The sequence below is a fragment of the Alligator sinensis genome, unplaced genomic scaffold, assembly GCF_000455745.1.
Source record: "Alligator sinensis unplaced genomic scaffold, ASM45574v1 scaffold680_1, whole genome shotgun sequence".
In the NCBI taxonomy this organism is placed as follows: Eukaryota; Metazoa; Chordata; order Crocodylia; family Alligatoridae; genus Alligator; species Alligator sinensis.
In genome coordinates, this window is record NW_005842508.1 from 973,856 (window position 1) to 998,071 (window position 24,216).

General features: G+C 46.3%; 1 long non-coding RNA gene across 1 annotated transcript; it reads left to right on the forward strand.

Moving 5' to 3' along the window:
* The first annotated feature begins 2,132 nt into the window (after positions 1–2,132).
* Positions 2,133–18,339, forward strand: LOC112551558. Its single transcript, XR_003095858.1, has 3 exons — positions 2,133–2,440; positions 16,967–17,037; positions 18,136–18,339. It is a non-coding gene; the product is annotated as an uncharacterized LOC112551558 (long non-coding RNA).
* The last annotated feature ends 5,877 nt before the right edge of the window (positions 18,340–24,216 follow it).

Below are 24,216 nucleotides of genomic sequence, written 5' to 3' on the forward strand. Positions count from 1 at the left end.
AAACAAGAGTTGTGGAGTCAGGCACTATAGTTCTGTGGATGGCAGACTCTAATACTGCCAGCCAAGCCCCTTTACAAGTCTGGACCTAAAATTGCTATTTTAACAAAATAAATAAAATTGATGGCTTTAAGAATTCATTTAGAAGTACAGCTGCATACTCAATGAATGTAGGAAGTTGGGGTTTGGGTTACAGCGAAGGGACTCAGTTGTGAGAAGACAAATATTCACCTGACCCATATGATTTGGTACAGGCTTTATTCCAAAGAAACAAAGGGACAGAGCTGTTGGCTACAAATGTCCAACTTGGGATCCTTAAAATTCTAGTTTATTAGGCGGATTCAAACACTGTAATCATAAACCTTGGGGCTGGTCCCCCCCCCACACACATGCACACACACACACACAGTAGCAGGCTACAGAGTCAGGTATACCTATCCTACAAGTGCTGGAGTCTGTCGTTGAGGCTCCTTGCAGTGTGGTGTTATCTTCTAGAAGGGGGTCGCCGGCTGGTCCTTCTGGCTGGGCAGGTCTGGTCGAGTTGTAGATCAAGAGGGTCACTTTTCACAGCCTTTTATCTGTCCCTGGCAGACTTTGGTGACTCACCAGTTTTCAGGCTTGCCTAATCCAGGGGTCATTGACCCTCGTGGGACTTCCCCACCTCGGTGGCTACTGGACGGCATCTGTCAGCCCCAGGGGTCGTCTGCATGTACGTGCAGGTTTGGGAGTCCGTTGATGAATTTAGAATAGGGCTCTGGAGCGGTTGATCTGGAGATACTCAGCCCAAAAGTTGGTCCCCGGTGTTGATTAACTCAGGCCATGGCTTCTAGTCCTTGATCAGTGACGTTTAGAGATTTCCCGGTTGTTACGTTGTCTTCTATTGAGTTCTTCAGTTGGTTGATCTGCAGCTTCCAGGTGATAATTGCTGTGTGCTACCTTGTTACACATTCAATCACTGATTCACTCTCTCTTTCAGGGGCCAGCCTGATACAGAGAAGGACAGTTTGATTCCTGCCCTTGTTAACATTGTTACAATGTATAACTTACTAAAACACATTTAGTTGAAAGTTGAAAGGTGAGGAGTATAAAATATAAGCTACAAATGCCATGGCACACAAATAGATAAAAATACCAAACTACAAGGGGAGATACAAAATGCACACATACACATTTTAAAACACAATTCCTTATCTTAAAGTGAAAGAGAGAGGAAGGAAGAAAAGGTAGAAAAAGAGAAACATATCCAAAGAAGGGAGAGGAAATACAGGCAAGAGGAAAAGGGGACTTTCTGCTACAGAGCCAAATAAAGAACAAATCATTTTAGAGAACTGAAAAGTTAATGTTGCAATTTGTAATTTTCAACATACTTCCAATGCAGAAAACTCCCCCGAACTAAGGCATGATTCTCTTCTGCTTACTCCCATTTTTCACTGGTGACATCGCATTTACTTTAATGGAGATACTCTAGGTTACTGAGTCCAACCCCTTCTTCCAAAGAGAAACATCCAAGACTAAAGCCTCCTAGCTGAGTGATAATCATCTCTTGTGCTCTCCCAAACCACCTGTCTACTTTTTAAAATCCATTGTTCAAAATAATACATTTGCATTAGCCTTCAGGCATTTGAGCCTTGAAGAATCCCTGCTTCCCACTTCCTGTTACCACTGCAAGGACTGCAGGAACTACTTTCTGTTTTGCAAGCCAGAAAGTAGTAGTTTTGCAAGCTGATAAGTTCACAAAATCATCCGACTCCAGGAGCAAAGGCTTAATGGAAACAGTAAATAGCTTGGGAGGCTCCCTGCTGCAATCATACTCTGGGGAGTTTCATGGCCCTTCAAGGCTGAGCCAGGCCACTTCTCTGGCCCAATCCCAAGCACTTGCATAGGCGTATATATGTATATATAAATATATATATATGATATTTAGTATATCAATATATAATATTTAACATTTATAATATTGTATAAGTAAATATCAATATACAATTAGTACATTTATTACTAATTGTATATTAACTTTGCTAATTTTAATTAATAATATATTAATAATAATAACGTCATTAATAATAATCTATAAATTATATAGACATATCAACTATATAGATATAAATAAGAAAGCTTAAGTTTCAGGTGTTTGATTCAGGGGATCAAATGTTGTTTCTACTCTGGGAATATAAGCTTCAGATGTGTAATGTGTAAAATTACTGGGAGCTGTGACAAAGCCGTACAAGGGTGAAATATACTGCTGCTGAATTTTATATGTGCATTTTATATCTGCTTTTCTGCATTCTTTCATATGCTTTAGGAGCAAGAGAATTCCTCAACCAGGCCAGTGCCCTGCTGGAAAGCAAGGGTATCTCCAGGATGTCAGCCTCAAATTTGTCTCTGGGGCAGGATATTATTATGTGCTCCATGGTTTGATCAGGGTTTCCACAGTTGCAGCCAGGTGAGGTTTTTAGGTACCACTTGTACATCAGGTGGCCACACCAACCATGTCCAGTGCATATCCTATCAAGGGTTGTCCACATGGAAGGTTGGAGGGATGTTGCATTGTTGGGTCAGAGGAGGGTTGAAGCCTGGTTGTTGCACTGTTGGGTTGGAAACAAGGTGTTTATTTGGGAAAGTGTTTTCTGCTCAAGCTTTCCTCCAAGATTCTTCAGTGTTGTGGTATATGAGGTGCTCAGTTCGTGTCCCAAAAGGTTTTCATGAAATCATGTGATGAGTTGGGAGATCCTGAATGGGAAGGTACAGATTGCTATTGATACGCATTATTTCTCTGTATGATGCTACATCCCGTCGAAAAGAGGGAGGAGTAATGTTTGAAAGTACTGGTAGCCACTGCACTGGAGTTAATATCAAAGTTCCAGAGATAGTTCTCATTACTGAGTAGAGTTGTGTGTCGATGAGTTTGTTATGTTGACTTGAGGCCCAGATGGGTGCACACTACTCAGCTGTTGAGAAGACCAGGGCTACGGCAGAAGTGTAAAGGACATCCACTTTTGCACCCCAGGTTGTGTTGGAGAGCTTTTGGGTGATATTCACTTGTGCCTTTGTTTTCATGGCAGTCTTTCGGATGTGATGATGGTAGGTTAGGGAGTGATCAGGGGTCACCTCAAGGTAGGTAGGAGTTGGGTCATGACATACTTTTTCTTAACAAAAGGTGACGTTGAGGGTGTTATGTGTCTTGCAATTGTCAAGATGGAATGCAGAGACGATAGACTTGGTTGGATTTAGTCATTCTCCACTGATGGAAGTATTCAGCCATTATTGGTAAATCAGAATTCAGTGTGGCTTCAGTATCCTAAAAAGATTTTGCTTGTGTGGTTAAAGTGATATCATTGGTGTAGATAAATTTCTGTGATGATGTGTAGGGCATATCACTTATGTAGATTGTTAAAAATTGTCAGTGCCAGAACACTACCCTGTGGAACGCTGTTGTTGAGTATTCTTGGAGTGCTGGCCTTATCTGGTAGGCAGACCTTCATCCTTCTTTTGCTCATTAAAGTCCACAGAAGCTGGAGTAATTTGGCACATGGCAGCAGCAGGGAGAATTTGAGCATCAGTCACTGTTTCCACACAGTATCATAGGCCGAGGAAAGATCTATGAGGGCAGCCTTGGTCTTGAGCTTATGGTGAAAACCAGCTTCAATGTTTGTAGTGATGGCAAGCACTTATTCACAGCAGCTACGATAGGGTCTAAAGCCAGCCTGTTCTTGGGGTCGTAATAGGTTGATGATAGGGATGATTCTTAGAAGGATGAGCTGCTCCAGGAGCTTATAGGTTTTGTAGAGCAAAGAGATAGGCCTGTAGCTCCTAGGGTCATGTACCGGCTTTCCTGATTTTGGCAGGGCTATCACCATTGCCTCATGCCAGATTTGTGGAATATAGCCGTTCTTTATCACAGTTGAAAAGAGAGCCAGAAGCCCATTGTTTTGCCGTGGGCCAAGAAGAGGGAGGAATTTTGGTGGAATACCATCTTTCCCAGCAGCTTTCCCCTTCTTTGTGGATGCTAGGCTAGCATCCAGTTCTGCAAAAGTGAAATGATCTGACAGTCAAGAGGACTGGACAATTTGCCATTGTCTCTCTTAATTTCGTTTGAGTTGGCCACCAATTTAGCAGCAACAGCATTTGAGCTGACTTGTGGGTTAGCGGCCTCTGTTGGGTTTTGTGAGGCTTGCGCCCCTTTTACCGCCTGGCCTGTCGGGGTGTGGCCCCTCCCCTCAACTCGCCTGCCACGACTTTGATGTTAAATGTACTTTAAAAGGGGTTTGCAGTGGAGATCTTTCCCGGGTGGGCCTCCCCGATACGTGGTGGTACTTATAATCATTCGACATGATGTTCCACGGGGCTCCGCCTCCCCTACACCCTGTCCACTCGCCAACCAGTTGGTGATGCGTTAATGCTGTCTTCTGGTCCTGTATGATGATCGGGGACCTGTCTACCGGCTTCCTGGCGCTCTTTCTCCCCACTTGGGGTAGTTTTTACATCAAAGGAAATATTCCTCTGACTAAGAAGGGGCTGCAGGGTTGCCTCCCTTATCCCAGCCCCCTCTCGGGGTCTCTGATGCCTCCTCTCCCTTACCGTAAGCAGGGAGCTCCCCTGCTTCCTTGGTATCCGCTTTTTCCGGTGGCTGTATAGGTGCTTCTGCTCTGCCTCCTGCAAGAGGCTTAAAGCTTTCTCCTGTGCTGCCTGCTTGAGCCACGCAGGCTGGGTTACCTCCTCCCCATGCCGGAGCCTGCCTCATGAGCTGCCAGCCCGTGTTCTCTCTCTCCGGCTCTCCCCCTGTCCCAGCTCCGGCAGGGCTTATAAACTTTCCCACAGCGGCTGGTACGGCTGCTGGGATTGGCTCAGCTGTTCCCCACGCCGGAAACAGCTGATTAAACAGCTGGCATAATGCCGGTTTGCACAGCTGCGGCTGCAGCTCCTGCTGCGGCTGCTCTGAGGGAGGTACGTTAGCCCCTCTGGGGGCTTTTTCTCGGGGTCTGGGGCCCATGGGGTCTACTCTCTCCCCCTCAAGAACCTGTGGGGGTGCCTCGCTGCCACAGGTTTGATGCATTAAGTTTCCTCAGGAAGCTCCAGGCCCAACGGCTTGAGTGCATCAAGTCTATGGATTCCACTCAGTCCAGCCAGCTTTGTTGTCTACAAGTATCCAAAGATTCAAGTAGGGCTGTGGCTGTTGCTGGGTCTCCAGGTTCTTTATATCATTGGAAAAGGGCTTAGCAGTCATGGCTCCAACAAGGGATGTACTGCTCTGAAACCTTGAAGGATGTTTTTTTTACCTGCAGCAATAAGCAGGGCCACAAAATGATTGTACTGTTTTGGCATCAGGGGGACAATGGATGGCTCAACAGTAAATCCAGACCAGTCTGCCCTATGAAAGTGCCATCTTGGCACTCATTTTGATGGCATGACAGGGATTTCAACTCCTACGTGACTCGTAATCGGCCTCTGCTGGCTGTGTGGGAAGTCTGAGAGAATAGTTTGAGACAGGTGTATAGGGACACCTTCATTATCTGACGAGACAAGGGTGAGGTCAGGGTTGCATTTCCTCCCCTATCTTGCTGGTAGAAAAGTTGTACAATGTTTGGTATCATACACAAGGTGAAGATCCTGGGCCGACATCCAGTGTATCAGGGCTTGCCCACTGTTGTCATTTACATCATAACCCCATTCAGTATGGGGACTGTTAAAGTCTCCCACGTATATAGTTAGATGCTAGGGGGGGTGGCAGATAGGAGAGCTGGATTAGGCCATTCTACATTAGGGGGTTTGTAGATATTGATAACTGTCAGCTCGCCAATATTAATAGCTGATGTAGCGGTGCCTCTGTGTTCTGTGGTTGGGATTGTGATATAGTTGGTAGTCTCATCTTTCACATAGATTGCCAGGCCATATTTTACATGGGGTAGGGTTGTGGCAAGCTTGTAGCTGTAGATCTTATAGCGGTGTGCCTGCTCATTATTAGCAACATGCATTTCCTGTAATGTGAGAACATTCATATAATCGATCTCAGCATCTTTCCTAGGTTTTTCCCGCAAGAGACCTTCCTTCAGCATTCAGTAGATAGATCTGTGTTCCAGGGTCTAATCTTTGGGGTCTTTGTTCTTGAAAGGGATTCTTGTAATCACTTCAATTTTGAGTTTTGCTCCATTGACCGGGAGGCTAGTTAAAGGCGTTCAGTTGCCTTTTTGGTGACAATAGTTGCAGACCCAGGAATTTTCTGCATTGGGCATTTATGAATATTGAGCTTTGGATAGACATAATTTTATATTATATTAAAATTTTAAACAATTACAGTTGCAAAGCAGTCTGGGATTCTTGGTTGAAACTTGCCATATGAATGAAAAAAATTGTTGCAACCAGGGGAGATATTCATGCAATCAGTTGGTCAAAGATCAGACAGCAAAGCTGAGAGCCAAGATACTATATAAAATTGCAGATCTGAGGAAAGAACAGGCTGCGCAAATAGGCGTGCTCCTAGGCCCGGTGTGCGAGTCAGCGTGGGAGTTTGCGCAGGAGGGCAAATGGGAGGGCCCGAGGCCCTGCCTGTGAGCCCCCCAGGGTAGACAGTCCCAGCCGCAGTCAGTGCACCAGCAGCATAATGCGGATGGGCATGAGCCACACCCCTCAGGTCCTCTAAGGGTCTGCGGCCTCCACCTTTGGCACCTCGGAGACTGCCACCCAGATGACGCCCATGGTGCTGGGCTCCACGCAGATGCTTACAAGTGCTGCCTGTCACTTTTTCAGGCTCTGGGGCCTGGGAGCATGGCCACCTCCCCTTGTGAGGTCTGCTCCCTTTTGGGGTCTCTGGCGCGCCAGCTGGAGGAGCTCCAGGCCACAGTCCAGAGACTGTGCCATCAGGGACTGTGAGCAGCAGATTGACTCCTACGGCCAGGCCCTTCTCCCCTGGGAGGCGGAGGGCAGAGCGCTGTTGCCCTCCAGGACAAGGGAGGACTTGGGGACCTCCCATTCTGTCCAGCCCAGGGGATAGGCCAAGGTGGTCAAGGGCCCCCAGGCCCGCTGCACCAAGGCCCCTGCCCCACTGGAGCTTTGCAACAGGTATGAACCTCTTGCAGCCCCTGCAGAGCCTACTGAGTTGCCAGCTCCCGCAGGCAACACAGGCTGTACTGTAGCTACCGCCCCCGCTCTCCCCAAGACAAAACGCAAAGTGTTTGTCGTGGGAGACTCCATCCTGAGGGGGACTGAGGGGATAATCTGCCTCTCTGACCCCTCAGCATGGGAAGTTTGCTGCTCCCCGGGAGCCCACATCCAAGACATTGTGGAGAAGATCCCTAAACTCCTTCAGCCCACTGACCACTATCCCATGTTCCTTATCCAGGTGGGCACCAATGACACGGCTCAGAGCGCTCCCAGCCGGGTCATGAGGTGCTACAGGGATTTGGGAGCGAGGCATAAGGGTCTGGGGGTGCAGGTGGTATTTTCTTTGATCCTCCCAGTCTCAGGCTATGGGCTGAGGAGGGAGAGGAGGATCCAGGTAGTTAACCAAAGACTGCGGCGCTGGTGTCATCGGGAAGGCTTTGGCTTCCATGACCACAGTCCGCTCTTTGGTGAGAGAGGCAGCAAACTGCGGGGAAGGGACAGCCTCCACCTCTCTCAGCTGGGGAGGAGGCTCTTCTCAGCCAGACTGGCTGTCGGGGTTTAAACTAAACCAGCTGGGGGATGGGGGGACTACTGCTACTTCTGGCCCGCTGAGCAACCCTTGCAAAGCCAGCAGGCCAAGGCATTTAAGGGAACCCACCCCTGCCCCAGCCCTGGAAAAATCTGTAGGCAAGGCAAGGGCCCCCAAAGGGTGTGCCTTTTTTACCAGTCCCATGGGACGCCCCTGCCCACTGTGGGTCAGGGAGGCCCGGGTGAGGGAGATTCCTTGCCCTCCATTGAAGCTGACCTTGTGATGGCATGCTTTGAGAGGCTGGATACCTTCAAGTCAGCCGGCCCTGACGGTTTACACCCAAGGGTACTCAAGGAGCTGGAAAGCATCATAGCTCAGCCCCTGGCATGGATCTTTGAGAACTCCTGGTGCTTTGGTGAAGTGCCTGATGATTGGAAGAAGGCCAATGTCATGGCAATCTTCAAGAAAGGGAGGAAAGTAGATCTGGCAAACTACAGGCCCATCAGCTTGACCTCTATCCTGGGGAAGGTCTTGGAAAAGATTATCAAAGAGGCCATCCTTAACAAACTAGCTGATGGCAATATCCTGAGGGATACCCAGCATGGGTTTATTGTGAGTAGGTCTTGCTTGACCAATCTCATTTCCTTTTATGACCAGGTGACTTATTACCTGGACAAGTGGGAAGAGATTGATGTCATATATCTTGACTTTAAAAAAGCCTTCGACCTGGTATCCCACGATCACCTCTTGGCAAAACTGGCTAACTGAGGCCTCGACCTCACCATTATCTGCTGGCTGGGGAATTGGCTCCGTGGTAGGACCCAGAAGGTGGTGGTTGACAGAAGCCAATCGTCTTGGTGCGCAGTCACCAGTGGGGTTCCTCAAGGCTCTGTCCTAGGTCCTATACTGTTTAACATCTTCATCAATGATGTGGACATTGGTGTCAGAAGCGGACTGGCCAAGTTTGCCGACAACACCAAACTCTGGGGTAAAACATCCACACCTGAGGACAGGAGGGTGATCCAAGCAGATCTTTACAGGCTCATGAAATGGGCGGATGAGAACCTGATGGTGTTCAACACCAAAAAATGCAAGGTTCTCCACCTTGGGAGGAAAAACCTGCAGCATCTTTATAGGCTCGGCAGTGCTATGCTGGTTAGCACTACAGATGAAAGGGACTTGGGGGCCATGACTGACCACAAGATGAACATGAGCCTTCAATGTGATGCTGCAGCTAGTAAAACAAGCAAAATGCTGGCTTGCATCCATAGATGCTTCTCAAGCAAATCCTGGGACATCATTCTCCCATTGTATTCGGCCTTGGTGAGGCCGCAGCTGGATACTACATCCAGTTTTGGGCTCCACAATTCAAAAAGGATGTGGAGAAGCTTGAGAGAGTGCAGAGGAGAGCCATGCGCATGATCAGAGGTCAGGAAAATAGACCTTATGATGAGAGGCTGAGAGCCATGGGACTCATCAGCTTAGAAAAGCACAGGCTCAGGGGTGATTTGGTGGCCACCTGTAAGTTTATCAGGGGTGCTCATCAGGATCTGCGGGAATGTCTGTTCACTAGAGTGCCCCAAGATCAAACAGTCACAAACACTGCTGCGACCGATTCAGGCTGGACATAAGGAAGAATGTCTTTACTGTCTGAGCCCCCAAGGTTTGAAATAGATTGCCACCGGAGGCGGTTCAAGCACTCACTTTGAACGCCTTCAAGACACATTCGGATGCTTATCTTGCTGGGATCCTATGATCCCTGCTGACTTCCTGCCCCTAGGGCAGGGGGCTGGACTCAATGATCCTCCGGGGTCCCTTCTAGCCCAAATGTCTATGAAATATCTATGAAGAGAGATCTGTACTAATTACTTCTAAGTATTTATTAAATGAAGAGTGTTTATCTTAGTTTTTAATAATTAAAGTATATAGTAAAATATTTTTTATTTTAAGAAAAAGCTCTACACAAAAACCCCTTACAACAGTTAATCTGGAAAATACTTAGTTCAGTAGAACGGGATTCTACATTATGCTTGTGTTCCAATTGTGTTTAAAGAGTTCTTTGGACATTTAGACACCTTTCAGGATACAACAGTTCCAAGCATCTAACATAATCTCTTAGCTAGTCAGGGTGTAAATCCTTAGCTGATCAGCCATGCGGGACCCCGGGTACCCCCCCAGATCCAGAAGGTACCAGTCATTGAGCTGGAGGGGCAGGGGGGGCCCTACCCAGTGGACTCAGAAGTGGACCAGAAGTGGTCCACTTCAGTGGACCAGTGCTTCTGGTCCACTTCTGGGTCTGCTGCCGAGTGCGCTGGGGAGCCCCTTGTGCTCCTGTGGGATGTTCCATCCGCCCCACCATCTCAGCATTCATGAGCTGCCTGGTAGCTTGAGGTATGTAGAAAAAACATTTAAAGCTGTGTCTATGTCCGAATCGTCGAATCTCTTCACATCAATGCAGAGGGTTCTGATTTGATTAGGAGAGATTAAAGGGTCTCCTGATTTGATTCGGATTTGGAGATTCAGCCACCAAATCAAACTGAATCTCCACCAAATCGAATCAGCGACCGAAGCTTCATAGAGCCCTAATGTTTGCTTTCCATAGCAAGTCCCACTAAACTAGTCAATTTATTGAGTCCACCCAATAAAAACAGAGTAGTAATACATGTGCACATACAGAAAGAAAGTGGAAGGGATGGGGAACAATATAAAAAATATGATAATGCCATTATACATTGATGTGATGTTGTCTTCCTGTTGAGAACTGCATTGGATTTTGGTAATCTCATTTCAGAAATGACATAGAAGTAATATAAAAAGCCTGGTGAAGGGAAAAATATTATAGGCTTGAGGAAGCAAAGGGAGGGCTAAAAAATGCTGGAATTATTTAGACCCTGATCATGCAATTGGATGCAGGTGGGCTTTTACATCCACTCAGGACTCTATTGACATCAGTGCCAGATTTCAGAATCTAAGCTTTGTACATGCACATTCCTCTCAGGCTGTGGAGAACTGTTCAAAATTATTGAATGGCTAGGAAATCAAAATTGTAGGCTACGTTGAATTCAAGAAGCAGGAGAAATAAATCTTAGTTTTATCTTTCTCCAAAATCTGAATACACAATCCCTTGTAAGGCATAGACAGTCACCAAACATTTTACTATTATACAGATTCCATAGGACTGATTCGTTATGGAGCAAACTTCTGGAAAGATAAGGTTTCCTGTTCATTTAACATTTGGTTCTTTATGCCTTGTTTCAAGCAAACATGATTAGCTTATGCAAATGTAAATTATATGTTTGGGTTTTTTATTAATGTAAGACATGAGCTTTAATATGTAGCAACAAGAAAAATACCTCTGTAGTCTTTAGCTGTAAAGAGGCTCTTTCCTGCCACCTCAGGAAATCCCACTCATCTCTTATTTATATTACACAATTTAAGTCAAAGTTTTGCAGACAAAATGGCTAATACATGATTTGATTAAAGAAACATTTAAGGAAGGACATATAGATATTGGCAATTAACATGGTTTTGTGGAAAATAGATCCCACCTAACTTGATATCTGTTTTGAATTAGATTACAATTTTGCTTGATAAAGATAAAAATGTTGATGATATTTAGATTCCTATGAGGCATTTGCCTTGGTTATTTTCATTAAGAAACCAAAATGAAACAAAATGAATGTGGTAGTCATTAAGTAGAGTAAAAAGTGGTGAATTAATAGATCTCCAAGTGTAATTAGACATCTAGATAGTACTACCTTTTCTGCATAAATGATTTCTGTATTTCCCCCTTCATACTATACAGTCATGAATGAGAGGAGCAATGACTCCTATAATGTCTTGTATTTGAAAGCTTGTCTGATTTTATCCGAACTACGTACTTGGTTTAATAAAAGATATCACCCTAAGAAATCCTTGCGTCTTGCATAATTTATGGACCATCATACCTATAGCATCATTCTTACACTATTGTCCCTGCTATAAAAAGTTGAAAATCTTGGGTAAAAGACACCTTTTAAAATCTAGCAAGTTTTGAAAAAGACATACTCTCATTTCTTCATCAGTTAAGAAAATTTTAAAAAATTATAAATGTTCAGCATTCTTACATCTTTTGGTAAGGCAGATCTAAGGCAACTAATGCAATGTATTGAAGTAAATGGAACTCATTCTTGGATTTCTGTATTATAAATAGGCAAGATAATGACCCTCAAATGTATCATTTATCATCAAATTTAGCAAATCTAAAAATGACTTATTTCATTCTAGTTTACAACTTCTGATCATTAGGGTGCATTTAACCCTCATTTAAACTTTTCAGATTCAAACTGAGTGCTGTAGAAAAGGCTACAGTCCAGTGGACCAGAAATTTTTAAGAGCTACTGTAAATGGACTAGAGTTTGGAAACTACCAATAATACTAAGGGCATCTAAAATGGTAATCCCTTCTAAAAGATGTACAAAATCAAGTTGTAGAAAATAGTCCATTTACTGACTACAACCTCAAAGCTATGAACATGGAGGAGTGGGACAGAGGCTAGGAACAGATGTTGCATTTGTCTCTGGACAAGTTGTGCCTGCATTTGTCCCAGAACAGAAATATCCTGGGATTGGCATGTACACACATCACCCTTGTAGTCAAGCTTTAGTGAGCAGTCGAATGCACTGGTGTCTTTCTGCCATTTGTTCAATGATGCCACAAATTAGGCAAAATTGATTCAATGATGCAATCCTGGGATAACTGTTCAGGCATACATTGTGATGTCCCAAGATAAACTGCTCATACTTATTACCCCATTATTCCGGGACCACAAACATGGATGTCTGAATGTTTGCATTTTGTCCTGGGATAAAATGGTTTACCTTGGGACAGATTGAACATCTGTTTGTAGCCAAAATAGTTTAGAAGCATTTTTTTTCCTTCTAATCTGGTTAAGAGGTATTATCTTAAGGGTACTGCTTACCTTGGCTTGCTCTGCTTTTCTAGGGATAGTGTAATTAGCACTGAGCACAATAGTTACCTTTCTTCTTTCTTTTTTTTTATGTATATTAAAATATTAGTGGAGGTATTTCTTGTGTGTTCTTCAGGAATTCTGCAGAGGGGGAAGTTGGTACCTTTAAGGAAAGGACTGAGGACTAGATCTACAAAGGGACTGTGATGCTGCAAGCCTGAGATAGCTGTCAAAGCTCTCTACAGTACAGGCAACCCGCGCTTATCGCTTTTAATTGGTTCTGGAAAAAACGAGTGTTAAGCAGAGCAGCTTTAAGCGAAACCCATTTTCCCAATGGGAATTAATGTAAATAAATATAATTTGTTACCAGAGCACCCAGCAGCAGCAACATGAGCACCTGGTAGCTCAGAGCCAGCTTGGCCCAGGCTGTGGAGGGAGTGCTCTTGGACCCCTCCATACCAGGTGGCAGGCAGGGGGGTGGTCATGGCCACAGTCGCGGTCACTCCAGGCCAGCTCCCCCTTCTCTCAGCTGGCACAGCCCAGCCTGGCTCCATAAAGCCCCTGCCAGTCTGGGCCCCATGCTCCTGCCATCCTGCCCTGGGCCCCTGCCGGCCCTGGCACTGGGGCACGGGCATGGGCCCCGTGCTCACGCCTGCCCGCCCACTTAGTGCCACTTGCCTCCCTGCCTGCTGCTGCTATTTCCCTGCTTTTCTGCCCGCCACTGCCACTTCTCCCCACCTGCCCGCCAGCTGCTCTGGCACCACGTGCCGAAGCGTTATAACGAAACTCACTGAGCGCTAAGTGGAATCAGGTATGAATGTAAAATGAGCACTGTAGCAAAACAGTGCTAAGCGAAACAGCGTTAAGCTGGGGTTGCCTGTATATGGAGAAAGTTAAGCACCTACTCTGTACTACAAAGTTTTGTCAGCATAGTCATAGTAGCTAGAGGAGGGAGGAGGAGTGAAAAAGACCATAGTTCTTAGCTATGCTGACATGAGTCTTGGTGTTGGCTCAGTTATGCTAACAAAAAGTATTTTTGTTGGCTTAGCTCTTGTCATTTAGGGGGTGGCCTGGCTATATTGGCAGAAAAAAATTCTGTTAGCATACACTACAAATCAAATCCTGATTTGGAATGGACTAAATTTGGCCTAGTGTAAAGGGCCAGCCCACAGTCTACCCACTACTTCAGGCTTTCTTGTGCTCTGTTTTCTGGTTTAGGGTCTTATTAGGGTCTAATCATAGTCTTAGGGTCTAATCACAGTCATAGCAATCTAGGGCTGGAAGAGACCTCAGGCCACAGGGCAGAAACACCTCTGCCTAAGCTATCCCAGACAAATGTTTGTTTAATCTGTGTGTGAAAGCATGCAGTGTTGGAACTTCCACAATCTCCTTAATCTGTTTCAATACTTCAGGGCTGTCCAATTTTTGGGGGGAATTGGGCTGACAAACATCCTGTAGGCTGCAAACCCCTGACTGGCATGAGCATGGGCTGCACACCACAGGTCGGGTCCCATTGGGGTTCACCCCTGCTGTGCAGGCAGCCCATTCCCCTTGCTCCCCATATGCAACCCAGACTGCACCACGGTCACCCCATATCTGCTCCTGGCCCTGCTTTCAGCCATGCATGCGGTCTGGGCAGCCCCACTCTGCTCCCAGTGGTGCATGCAGCAAGGCTTTGCTCCTGGCTGTACATGCAAGCCCAATCAGGCCCAGCCAGGCCCACTGTGCTTCAGCTTCTCTCTTCCTGGCTGTGCAGAGAGCGCAGGCAACAGAAACCCCTCCCTGGCCCTTCTTCCATCACAATGCCTGGCCTCCAGGAGCAGGGCAGGAAGCAGAAGCCAGAAGAGAGAGGCAGAGCACAGAGCAGCTGGAACCATGTGGGGAGTGGTGGCCAGCTAGGAGCCTGCAAGCCACCAGTTGGATATCCCTGTAATACTTAATCACCTTCATATTTAGAAAGTTCTTTCAAATATCCAACTTAAATCTCACTGGTTGCCTATTAAACCTGTTACTTCTTGTCCTGTCTCCTGTGAGCATAGAACAATTACTTACAACAATCCATTCTGTATTTGAAGACTGCGATCAAATTCCCCCTTAGTCTTTTCTTAAAGGTGAATAATCCAAGTTCTTCCAATCTTTCTTCATCTGTCATGTTCCATAGACCTTGAATCATTTCTATTGCTTTCCACTGGATTCTTTCTAATTTATCTGCGTCTTCCTTGAAGTGTGGCACTCAAACAGGGCCTCACTGCCCCATCAGGGAGTAGAGTGAAAGAATCTTTTCCCACTTATTAAGCTGTCGACTTATATTTAGCTTTGCAGTTTGCTGTAACTCTCCCATTGTTTTCTGCATTACTGCAGCCTGACCAGTCTTTCCCCATTTTCTATTTGTACATTTTATTCTTTCTTTTTTTTTTTGCACTTATCCTTATAGAACTTAATCTGATTTATTTCATACTGATTCTCAAATTTGTTCAGGTCATTTTGAATCCTATTCCTGTCTTGTAAAGCAGGGCTGTCCAATTGATAAACTGTGGCTGGTGGCAATGGCTGAGGTTTCTGGACTCCCCCTCCCTCCTTTGGCTTCTAGTTCCTGCCATGCTTCTGGGCCCAGGGCAGCAACAGTGGGAGGGGGGCAGACTACCCAGGCTGTGTGTGGCAGGGAAGGGTACCAGGCTTAGTGCACACTAAGTGTTTGGCATGGGAGGGAACCAGGCTGTCTTTGCTGAGTGCTGCAGCACATGTGGCTAGGAAGCAAGCTGGGACGCATACACGGTGAGAGGCGGCTTTGGAGGAGAGGTCAACTCCTGTGATGTGTAGCCCTGGGGTCTGCAGCCTGCCCTGTGTGATGCTCCCAGCTGCCTAGAAGTTGGACAGCCCTGCTATAAAGTGCTGCAACCTTATAAGTGCAAACTTATGAAGTGTACCCTCAGTCCTATCTGTCAAGTCAGCTCCTGAATGGTGCTGAACCTAGAACAGACATCTGAGAATCCCACTTGATAATTTTTCCCAATTAGACACTGAGCCATGGACTATGCTTCGAGTTCAATTTTCCATCCAGTTATAAAATCCCCTTCTCTAGGATTTTCATGTAGGCTATATTTTCTTACCTTCATTCTGAAAATGGGAGACAGTTTCTAAAGCTTTGCTAAAGTCAAAGTATAGCACGTAGATATGCTCTCCACCCATCTGCAAAGCCTGTCACCATGTCATAAAAGAAAATCATAGTGGCTAAGCATGGGCTGCTGTTCACAAATCCATGGTAGTTGTTAGTTATCACCTTGTTATCTTAAATTCTTTGCACAAATAAATATCTTGTGAAGTATTACATTGACCAGTCTGTAATTCCATGGGTCTACCTTTTCTGTTTTTTAAAGATGGGCACTGTATTTGTTCTTTCCAAAGTGTTATGGGACCATGTCTACCTCTATCAGTTCTCAAAGATAATAGTCAATGGCTCTGCAAATACCTGAGACAGTGTTTCTAGCATGAGCCTCATCAGGCCCTGATGATTTGAAAATATCTAGCTTATCTAAGTAGTCTTTAATCATTTTTTTTTCTTTACTTAAGGCTGGTTAGCCTTGCTGCTGAGTTTGCCATCTGTTAGTTGATTTTTTTTGAGGGGGAGATGTGGGGGCTAGGAACTGAGGTAAAAAAGGCATTAAACTCTTCAGGCTTCTCCACATCAACTCGTGCTAGTCACCCCTTCCAGTTCAGTAAGGGACACTGTACTTGATCTTCATCTTACTTGTAGCAGATTTATATAATGCTTTTTGTTGCCTTTTACATCCTTTGCTAGCTGTATTTCATTATGTGCCTTGGCCTTCTGTATCCTGTCCATATTATACTTGTATGCTCATCTTTATTGCCAAGTTTCCATTTTTGAAGATTCTTTATTAAATTTCAAGTAATTGAAGAGTCCACTGTTTAGCCAAGCTGGTATCTTGCTACATTTCCTGTCCTTCGTTTGCACTGAGATAGTATGCTGTTGTGCCTTTAATATTGTCTCTTTAAGGAACAACTAACTATCTTTGATTCCTTTATCCCTTAGATTTGCCTTCCATGGGATCCTGCCTACCAAGTCCTTAACTTTTCTGATATCAACAGGTGTTTACACATGTGCTCTGGGAGTGTGTGTGCACGTGTGGAGGGGCACTTTAATTTGAGTAACTCCGAGAGCCGCTTTAATTAAAGAACCAGAGCATCTTGTATATCAGCATCCCAAGTTGAAAAATGGCGGTGGGGGTGCTTTAAGTAAAGCTCAGTCCAGCAGACTCAATTAATAAAGTCTGCTCCAACGCACTGTAATTACAGTGTGTTGGAGCAGCCTCGCTGCACATGTATAGGTGTCCCATAATTTTAATTCTGATACTCTCCTTCTTTTTTTTCCCTAGGATCATGAACTGTTATTGGCTAGGCACAGACAGTCAAAAAGCCTGAGACTGAATTGATTCAGTCTTTGCAGGTTAGTCTAAGCTGTACAGATTAAATTGAAACAGAAGTGAACAGTCATTTACCTTTGACCCAAGAAATGCAGTCACATGCCTTCAATGGCTCAGGCCAGAAGCTGGGGGGGGCGTTAGAGCACAGCTCTCTGGCTGTGTGTTCACTTCCTCTTCCTACTGCCCTCAAGGTCTCTGGGATTTGCAGTCCAAAATCACAGCAGTAGGATTCTGCAGGGTTGTTCATCACTTCCTCTTCCTGCTTCCAGGTGCCTCTGAGATTTGTAGTCCATAGTCGCAGCAAGAAGTAAGCTTGAGTAGGGGAAGGGGTGCTTAACCCTTCTCCCTGGCCCCAGACCCCAGCTGGGGTTTGCTTGGAGGGGATATTCCCCCCCACAGACTGGGTTGCATTCTCAGCCACCCCCTCCCCCCCCTTGTCAGCCAGCCCTCACTGCTCCAGCTAGGGAGCAAGGGGGCAGGGCCAGCCCTGCTCTCTGGAACAGACAGCACAGCCCAGCCTAGCCTAGGGCTGAAAAGCATGCTGGGATGCTGAGGGACTCTGATTTAACTTGATTTAACTTGAACCAGGAAGGGGTCTGGGACAGAAGCTCCATAAACCGGTTTGACCCAAATCAGTTAAATCTGATACTACATTTAAGATAAGTCACTCGTCATAGGCGACTCCATCCTGAGCGGTACAGAGGGTCCCATCTGTCACCAGGATCCCATGTCATGTGAGGTCTATTGTCTGCCTGGACCGAGGATTCAGAATGTGACGGAGATGATCCCGGCCATTATCCGGCCTACCGATTACTACCCCATGGTCCTAATCCATGTGGGCACTAATGATGCAGCCAGGAGCAGCCCTGATTGCCTGATGAAGGACTACCAAGCTCTGGGGAGCAAGCTGAAGGAGACAGGGGTACAGGTGGTCTTCCAGTGAGCGGACGCGTACGATGCCATGAGACCTGCATCAGGGAGGTCAACCTGCGGCTTCAGAAATGGTGTCTCGAGGCAGGCTTTGGCTTTTTGGACAATGACCCATACTTCAGGACAAGAGACATGTTCAGTTGAGATGGGCTGCACCTCTCCCCCAAAGGTAAACGTGTGTTCTCTTTCAGGTTGGCCGATCTCCTCTGGCGGGCTTTCAACTAGGCTCGTCAGGGGAGGGGGAAGATGAGGATGGAAGGAGCCATGGAACACCGAACCAAGAGCCACCCACAAGAACAGCCCAGCCAAGACAGGCAACGAGCACAAGAAATACCCAGGTAAGAGACAGGGGCCCAGATAGTCCTGGGATTAGGGGGGCAGTGCATACACCTCCAGGAGGCCTTAAATGTCTCTACACTAATGCTTGTAGCATGGGGAACAAGCAGGAGGAGCTTGCCCTCCTGCTAGCTAACATTAACCCGAACATAGTGGGGCTCACTGAAACTTTGTGGGATCCAATGCATGACTGGGCAGTGAACATCAAGGGCTTTAGGCTATACAGGAGGGATAGAATAGGGAGGAAAGGTCCCCACCTTTGACATGTGGTGCTCTACGTCAAAGAGCAATACACATCCTCAACAAACAGCACTGGGTCAGAGGAGGGGAAAACTGAAGTGCTCTGGGTCCGTATACAAGAGGGTCGGGAGGAAAGGGACTTAACAGTAGGGGTTTACTACAGGCCACCCAACCAGGGGGAAGAGCTGGACTGGGAATTCTCAGGTCAGCTTGCGGAGGCAGTTAAGTCAAGGGATGTGGTCATCATAGGTGACCTAAACTACCCAGACATCTGCTGGGAAGAGCAGTCAGCCAGGTCTGACTGCTCATGTAGGTTCCTAGCTGAGTTACAGGACCTCCATCTAACCCAGGAGGTGCACAGTCCCACCAGGGGAAATGCCTTGTTGGACCTGGTCCTGGCCACGGGCGACGACCTGATGAGTGGACTGCAGGTGCTTGACCACCTGGGCAATAGTGATCATTGCCTACTGGAATTCACCATCCAGCGCAGGGTGTCAAAGGCCTGCAGCAAGGCAACAGCCCTAGACTTCAGGAGGGCAGATTTCAATGAGGTAAGAAGACTAGTCAGGGAGGCACTGAAGTCCCGGAAGGGAGGGGAGTTGGAAGTCCAGGAAGAGTAGTCGCTCCTTAAGGAGATGAGCCTCCAAGCCCAAAGGGTGACAACCCCAATGCGGATCGAAAGGGGCAAGAGTGCTCAAAAGTCCCCATGGCTCACCAAAAGCATCCAGGAATGTCTCAAAGCCAAAAAGGAGGCATACACCCAATGGAAGAGAGGGGCTATCACCAAGGAGGATTATACCTCCATTGGTCAAGACTGTAGGGAGGCTGTTAGGAAGGCTAAGGTGGAGATGGAACTGGGATTAGCGACCCTGATCAAGGATAACAAGAAGTCCTTTTTTAAATACATAGAGGGTAAAAAGAAGGTGCTGGGTAATGTAGGACCTCTGCAGGATACACTAGGAAATCTAGTGGTCACACCAGACGACAAAGCTAACCTTTTAAACAATTTTTTTGCCTCCATCTTTTTGAGCAGGGACCGGGGCGTCCCCCCCACCGGGATCCCTGACAGACCCAGGGGAGGTGCTGCCAGGCCCAGGGTCAGTGAGGACCTAGTCAGGGAACTTCTGGTGGGTCTAGATGTGTTCAGATCAGCAGGTCCTGACGATCTCCACCCCAGAGTGCTGAGGGAATTAACAGAGGTCATTGCAGGACCCCTGGCACAGCTTTGCGAGCACTCATCGTGCTCTGGCAAGGTGCCAGAGGACTGGAAAAGGGCCAGTGTGGTCCCGTTTTCTAAAAAGGGAGGAAGGAGGACCCAGGAAACTACAGGCCTATTAGTCTTACCTCGGTCCTGGGGAAGCTCTTTGAGAAAATTAACCAGGAGCACATCTGCAAGGGACCAGCAGAGGGGATCATAATTAGGGGCAATCAACATGGGTTTATTCGAGGCAGGTCCTGTCAGACCAACCTGGTGGCCTTCTACGACCAGGTCAAAAAATCCTTGGACGCAGATGTCACGGTGGACGTAGTCTTTCTGGACTTCAGGAAGGCCTTCGACACTGTCTCTCACCCCATTCTCATTAAGAAATTAGGCGACTGTGGCATCGATGCCTACACAGTCAGATGGGTTGCAAATTGGCTGGAGGGCCACACCCAGAGAGTGGTGGTGGACGGGTCTTTTTCGACCTGGAGGGATGTGTGCAGTGGGGTTCCCCGGGGCTCGATCCTCGGGCCTGCACTGTTTAACATCTTTATCAGCGATTTGGACGAGGGGGAGAAAAGCACTTTGTTCAAATTCACAGATGACACTAAAATGTGGGGAGAAGTGGGCACGGTGGAGGAGAGGAACAGGCTGCAACTAGATCTAGACAGATTACAGGGGTGGGCAGATGAGAACAGGATGAGATTCAATACTGAGAAGCGCAAGGTGCTGCACCTGGGGAGGAAGAACCAGCAGCATATCTACAGGCTGGGGAACTCCCTTCTCGTCAGCAGAGGCAGAAAAGGATCTTGGTGTCATTATTGATTCCAAAATGAACATGGGCCGCCAATGTGGGGACGTGGTCAGGAATGCTAACCACACCTTGTCATGCATCCACAGATGCATCTCAAGCAGGTCCAAGTGTAGCAAAACCCCCAGTTTTTCTTTTTTTCTTTAAATGCATTCCCTCCCCTTCCCCAACCATTTCTGACTTTTTTTTCTTTCCCTCTATATTCCCTATAGATAAGTATAAGTGAGCTAAGACATAGGATAAGCTTCAGGATTTTATTTTGGTAGCAAGTTGTATTTGTTTTGTTTTTTCTCCTTCTTTATATTATATAATTATTATGTTTATATTGATTTTTACTGTTCTATATTACTGTTTTACTGGTACTAAATGATTTAGGCCTACATATGTAAGTTAGCATAAGTCATGTCAAGTTTCCATTTTGTTTGTCAAGTCTCCATCCTGTCCCGAGGCCTGGTTCTGTAACTGATGACTCACACCTACCCCACCTATGTAACTTGGTTCCTGAATGAATAGGGATGAATGAGGGTGCTTGAGAGACAATGGCAGTAGGTCTAAAAATAACTCCCTCTGAATGACCGAACTATCAACACCAATACCTGGACTAACGACCCAGCCCTTGGATCACCCTCAGCATTCCAGAAACAAAAGTTGAGGGAACCCACCATTGTGCCATGCTCAGTAAGAACACCTGGAACCCTCTGGAACAGGACTGACATTGTCTGAGCAGGCCCTCCCCATAGGAGATCAGAGGTAGTCTGCCCCATAAAAAGGGGGAGTGAAGACTGGCTCCTTGAGATGCCCTCTCCATCTGGACCAGCACCATGCCACACCACCTATCCACCCAGAGGCCCTGCTGGTGACCCCCCTCTGGACAACACCTACTGGACAGGGACCCCTTTCCAGCCTGGATAGGTAGCTATCACCCCCTACCCCCTCTTCAGCCAAGGACTTGGACTCTGTTTCTCTTCCCTACCTGGACTCCAACCCTTCCAATGAGTCTCTTTCTCCTGCTGCCATTGTGCGTGCTTGTGTGTGTGTGAACCATTAACTTCATGGGGCTGTGTAGTGTGTTGTCTGTTTAATAAACCTGTTATTTTGAAAGCCCGAGTTGGGTTTTTGTCTGTTTCCTGACTGGTTCCTCGCCACCACTTATCTGCTCCCCCAGTCTCTAAGCTATCAGCCTGTTTCCAACCCCAGCCTCCCAGGTTTCTGCCTCTCTCTCTCTTTCCTGGCTGCCTCCTCCTTGCCCCCCCTCCCCCCCCCGCAAGTATCTCAGCTGTCTGCCTCAGTTTCCAGCCCCAGTCTACCTTAAGTAACCTCAAGCTTCAGTTCATCAGCCAGCTTCTCTCTCTAGTCTACCGGTTCTAATCTTAGTTTTGGCAACTTTCACCCCTACATTTTAACTCTTTCTCTCTCACCTTAACCTTCCCCCAAGTACCCCAGGTACCCCAAGCACACACACACATACCGTGCCATCCAAGTTAGGAACTTACCTATGTGTAGGTGGGTTGTATGTGTGTGAACTGGTGAGAGTGTGTGTGTGTGTGTATGTCATTGTGTGTATGATATATGAATTAGTAATCTGTGTATGTGTAATAGAGTGTGCGGGTATGGACAATTGATTTTTGTCTAACCTTTGGGATGTATAATGTATGTACTTGAATTGGTGATAGGTATGTATGTGCCTAGGCTGGTTTGGATGTGTATGTGCCTGAGTTGGTAGTGTGTGTGTGTGTATGCATCCAATTGATTTGTGTGTTTGTATATGTGCAATTGTGTCACACCCTCCTATCTAACAGTGCAATATTGAGATCCTGAGAGTTGGCCTGACCCACAGTGCAACACAAGGAGGTGATCCTCCCCCTCTATGCAATACTGGTCAGGCCGCACTTGGAGTACTGTGTCCAGTTCTGGGTGCCACACTTCAGGAGGGATGTGGACAGCATTGAGAGGGTCTAGAGGAGGGCCACTCGCATGATCAGGGCGCAGCAGGGCAGGCCCTACAAGTGGAGGTTATGGGACCTGAACCTGTTCAGCCTCCACAAGAGAAGGATGAGACGGGATCTGGTGGCTGTCTATAAGCTTGCCCAGGGGGACCAGCAGGCTATGGGAGAGTCCCTGTTCCCCTGAGCACTACCGGGGGTCACGCGGGATAATGGCCATAAGTTGACTGAGAGTAGATTTAGGCTAGACATCAGGAGGCGCTACTTCACAGTCAGGGCGGCTAGGATCTGGAACCAACTTCCAAGGGAAATGGTGCTGGCTCCTACCCTGGGGGTCTTCAAAAGGAGGCTGAATAATTACCTAGCTGGGGTCATTTGACCCAGTATTCTTTCCTGCCCATGGCAGGATCGAACTTGATGAACTGCTCAGGTCCCATCCGACCCTACCAACTATGAAACTATTTAACCATTATCTTAAATCAGTTTCAGCCATTTTGAAACTGGTTTATGTACACTGAGCTTCTGTTCTGTTACCAGCTTAAACCAGTTTCTGATCACTTAAACCAGTTTATGTGCGACTTCTGTCCCTAGCTATTTTGTCTATGATCACTTTCAGCTAACTTACGTGCTACCCTCAGATCCTCGGCCAATTCCTCTCTGTTGTTAAGTACCAACTCAAGAAGAGCTTCTCTTCTGTTTGTTTCTTTCACCATCTATACAGAAAGATGTCTCCAACACAATCCAGAACCTTTCTGAAGTGTCTGTGTACTACTATATTACCTTTCCAGCCTAAATCATAGCAATTAAAGGCCCGCTGTTAGGAATGCATCCTGTAACTTGGATGCTTTATTTGTTTAAAAGAAAGACCACTTTCTCCTCCTGGTTTGGTGTCTGTTGTAGCACCACCCTTACTGTTTGCTTCTTTTGCCTCGACCTGGAGGCTTTCAATAAGTCTACCTGAGTGTGTATCTTAATAAATATACAGTGCAACACCGCTTCCTTTTTTCCTTTCTGTCCTTCCTCTGTAAATTACACCATCCAGACAATATCCTAGTTGTGTGAACTATCCCACTAACTCTCAAGTTATCCTAATATATTATCATTTTGTGTGTGTACTATGATGCCTAACTCTTCCTGCTTATTCCCCATACTTCTTACAGTGGCATATAAACATCCTGAGTGACCAGCAGATTACTCTTTTAATTCTTTCTTAAAATAACCTTGTTAAAATTCTCCATATTGCCTCCTCTCCCTGGGCCTTTATTCAGGTCATCTTGCACTTTATCTACCCATGGGATTTTGTCTCCAACACTCATTAAACATAGTTTAAAGCCTTCCTCATTGGGTTAGCTCACCTTATGTGCAAAGATGCTACTTCCCCTATTTGTTAGAGGGACCCTAACCCTGCTCAGCAGGCCTTCTTTCTGAAATATCACTCGAGAGAGCAGTGTTAGTTCAGAGTTAGATGGCTGTAAACTGCATGTGCTTAAAAGAAAACCTAGGCCTGGTGAATTTAGCTCTGTATGTACATCCAGCATTCTGAGTACATTTTATCATATGCAGGGATCCTGGTTTTCTCTGTTTAAAAAAAAATTCCCAATTTTCGTGTTAAAAAAAGTTACCCAAAATCCATATGATCAAAATGCAACACCACTATATGTATATCTATGTATTAGAGGCATTACATTTTAATCACGGAAAAATGTGGATTTTGGGTTACTTTTTTTAACCCGAAAATTGG